Raw genomic sequence first — 4,362 nt, 5'->3', positions numbered from 1 at the left:
AAATAAATAAAGCCAGACAGTGGGTAGACGATACCTACAACACCTGGTGACAACATAGGTTGCTTGTGTATCGAATTTAAAATTTATGTCTGCCCAGCCTCACAGGTAGAGTCACACGTGAAACCTTCATTATATGAATCATTAAATAACATGGTGAAATGTGTTGCTAAATATCAATTTATAGAGAGAGAAATAGGCAGACCCGTGCACAGATCATATTCCTTTGAGTCTGTTTGGAAGCGAGCTAGTCTGTTTAGCACTGGCCTGTGTAAAAGGGACAGAAGAGAAATTTGGCCTCACCCTCCTGGCTCAAGAACTTTTTCAAGAGCCATCTCAAGAAGTATTGTCTTCTCTTTAACAAGTTTACATTTATCAGCACTAAAAACCGCCGTCTGGGCTTGTGTTGCCTTCTGCGGAAGCGTTACAGTATTTCTTCCAAGAACCGTTTTTGGTGCATTAAGATATTTATGGTCCTTCAAGGGACCATTTACAGTCCTGGACAACCAGATCTCTCCCTCTGAATGGTTACCTATTTGGGGGAAAATAATAATAATAATGTACTTAAAAAGTCGGAGTCATAAGAAAAAGGAATAGCAAATTTGGAGAGAGTCAGATTCCATCGTTTCATTGCAGGGTCTTTTCTGATTCCAGGAAAACCAGAGACAGATCAATGAGTTCCATTTCATAACGTTTACACTCTCCCCCCCCCCACCAGCTCTTCTTCTCCGTTTTCCTTTTCGAGTGAATGACCTGAGCAAAGACACTCTCCCCCTCCCCATCTTTTAAAAGACACTTTTTAAGACCTCGCAGGGAAGAAAAAACTAAGTCCAAGGGCGAGGTGAACTTCAGGTCAGCGCGTCTAACAAATATGAAAATGTCGCTTGCTGAAGGGCACGCCTTGTTATTTAACAAAGACTGTCAATGTGTAAGATTAATAAGAAACAAAATGCGCCCGGTGTCACTTTTCGGTCACTTTGAAACGTGGGGCAGGGTTGCATTCAGGAGGGAAAGCTGGGTTAACTATATTCAAAATGCCGCAAATCAAATTCAAGCCAGGCTGCCGGGTGTCTCCCCACCACAACCCCCGGCTCCCCTCTTCCCCTCTCCCCACCCCATCCGTCTCTCTCCCCTTCTCTGTCACCCAGGCGCGTGGACAAGTTGAAAAGTTTAAATGAATCACATACATACATACATATATACATACATACATACATCTATCCTGGATACACACACGCACGCACACACAGGAGCCCCGATCTGTAAACTGGTTCTTATTTGTTCATGGGGAGTGAACAGTAAAGGGAGGGGGGACTGATTCTGCACGCCGTTTGACTGTGTCCGAGATGAGATCGGCGTCCGGCTCTCAGGTTGCCTTTCGGTGAATCTCCGGACCTGCTGCGAAACTTTGGTGCTTTTTTCTGGTCCAAAAAGGAGACCGTCCCCTATTGCTGAAATGTGGTCCTTTGTGTGCGTTTGCAAAAGGTGTGTGAGGCTCTGACGTTTGGCGAGGCCAGGTTTCGGTGCAGGTTCGTTCGGAGGTTGCTCGGCGAAGCCATAAATCTCTGGAGAGAGGAGGTGGGGGGGGGGGGACCCTGGTCCAGGCCACTGGAGAGATAACTCTTGGTGGTCTTGGCTGAGCGCTTGTTTATGATACGTGAACGCCGCAGACAAGGAACAGGCCCATCTCTGCAGCCTGCGAGAACCCCCTGGAACACAGGCTGCCGCGGAGCCGCGCGGGTGACCTTGGAGATTTACAGCCCTGTAAGCCCCGCGCCGGTATTCATTCCTGTCGAGCTAAACCAAGGAGACACCCCGTGGAAAGCAGTCCGGGGAAGCAGGCGTAGCTCTCAGATGTAATCAGCAGGGCTAATATTAAACAGCCCCTGGGACGGTCTCCGAAGGTAATAATCAGCAGACACACACACACACAAGAAGGTACTCTTTTTCCTTGGTGTTTTTTTTTCCTTTTAAAAAACCGGTGTATTTGAGGGGTTTTTTTTGAGTCATCCTTGTTCTCTTTTATTTACTATAGCTTTCAGATCCAAGGGCTCCCTTTATCTCAGCGGAGATGGATACAGCTTACTTGCCTTGAGTACATGGCGCAAGCGTGTATGCTCCACTACACATTGGCCATATCAGTGGGGGGGGGGGGAGCAACAACTATGCTTGACTTTAACCTTTTAAACCGTCTTGGGCTAATGTTGCTCTCTGTAAGGGGCAAAGTCCGTTGTGTGCGTGTGCGGGGGGCGGCGGGGTGACACCTTACAGTGGGATCCACTGCTCCCTTTAAGCCGTAAAGTCGGGCTGAAGCCGATCTGTGATTTCACAGGCGTCAAGGGCCGGCCCAGCGCCTTTAAACGCGGGTCGTTTTGTCCAGCGCTGGCCCTCCACGCTGCTTCCCAGTGTTTTATGGCCTGCCTGGGCACCTAGTGACATCATATGTGCTTTCCCGAGTGTGAGGTACCAGAGAAAGCCCTTCCTGCAAAGTCCCTGAGAGATGAGCAAAATAAGGAGGCTGCTGCCCTTTTGGGACGGAAGGGTTTCCAGTGTTTAGTCAGAAACCAGCCCTTCTCCTCATCTGCCAGTACAGTGTAAGGGAATTCCGCCGCCCTCGATAAGGGCAACGTGACTCACATGGGTATTAAAATATATATATGAAATATGATGAGCAGAGTGACAGACGTTTGTTAGTGCATTAAGTGGGTGTTTAATAGCGATGTAAATTTTACCCAGATATGCCTAGTACACATTTGAGGTCACCACAATAAAACAATCCACCTTTGGGGCAAAATAAACATGCTAAAAATGCGTTTAATATATGGGTTAAAAAAAAGTAGATTGGGAAAAAGGAAGCAAAGCGTTTAATCAGAGCAGATTTCGGGCGTACCTCTTTTGAGTCCCTGACCATTTTTAATGCATGTGTCCTTTAATGTTTCAAATATTAAAATAGCAGGCAGAAGTTCAATAGATGCAGCAGAAGACTACATTAATATGTATTTTTTAAGTGGGCTAGTTTTAACCTTCAGATTTCAATTACCCCAGGTCAGGCAGCCGCTTTCATTTCCTTCCTGCGCGGCTAGCAGATCAATTTTGTGCAATCGTAGCAGAAGTCAGAGATTATTCACATTTCCCAACTGCAATATTTACGGTACTTATGAAAGAGGGCAGTAAATGCCCTTCTTTTAAAACAACGAATATTCAGAGTATGAAAAAATAACTTCCCCTTCAAGGGAAATATTCTCACTTTATTCTGGTCACTACGAAGGGTTATTTGTTTATTCATTCATTCATTCAGGAATGTGGATGACCTAACTGCTTCTCTGATCTACTGCAAGGTTCAAATATCTATCTAGGTGTTTGTTTGTTTCTTAATTTCCTCTTATTGTGGCTCCTCTATCTAATTACATGCCACCATCGCTTTCAAATTTGCCAAGGGATGGAGGATTTAAAAATAATTAAATGACCGTAAAAGAGTAACATTAAAAGCCCTAGAGAGGTATCAGAGAGAAAGAAATAGCTGGCTGCAATTAGGTGCGCTGCATTTCAGAGGATCGAATCATCGCATTAATGGCGCTGAAGCCGTCCAATCACTCACTCCTACCCCTCCATCCAGCGGCTGCTCGGCGCAATCTCGTTAAGCGCAAGAAAAGATAAAGTTGTCGCTAGTTCTTGCAGTCGTCTTTCAAATCCTCAAAAAGTCTGGGGACCAGGGAGCTGATACAGACTAAAACTCACGCTGTGTTGGATGATCTGTTTTAGATACATTATTCTCCCCGCTTACTTCCTCGCAAGTTGTTCCAGGGAGCGGGGTTTGATGGGAATCGTCAGAATCCCCCCCCCCCATCGCTGACCTTCCTTAGGCATCCTTTAATCAGGAATAAGGACCTCCTCCTCCCCCGACCCCCCCTTCTAACAATCGCAAAACAAGGATTAAAATGTCCACCCCGTCCATAAACAGGTATGGGGGGGAAGGGTACCTCAACCAACCTGATTAAAGTACGATGTTAAGGGAGGGGGAGGGAGGTAACTAGTCTGCGTGATTTTAGCTGGATGATCTCACAAGTCAAGTACGCATCTTTGGCTCTCTCCACCGAGCTCGGGGCTGGGGGGGGGGGCGGCGGCGGAATGAAACAAGGTCAAAGAAGCCGCCCGACAGAGCAGGGCAGATCTCGGTGTCCCTGTTGCCTCCGAGCGCGTCTTTTCTTGCCCCGTGTCATTGTTGACCGCCCCTTCCCGCTCGGGGCTGCGGTTGACTCGGAGGGCCTCTTGGGCGCACTGGAGGGGATCTCCTCTGGCCGGGACCCGAAGGGGAGAGGCAGGCCGGGATTGTCCCGGGCTTGCCCTCCAGCCTCCCTCCGCCCG

Source organism: Gekko japonicus, unplaced genomic scaffold (genome assembly GCF_001447785.1).
Source record: "Gekko japonicus isolate JY-2015 unplaced genomic scaffold, Gekko_japonicus_V1.1 scaffold341, whole genome shotgun sequence".
Lineage (NCBI taxonomy): Eukaryota > Metazoa > Chordata > Lepidosauria > Squamata > Gekkonidae > Gekko > Gekko japonicus.
The sequence above is the reverse complement of the archived record's forward strand: the minus strand, read 5'-3'. Positions refer to the sequence as shown.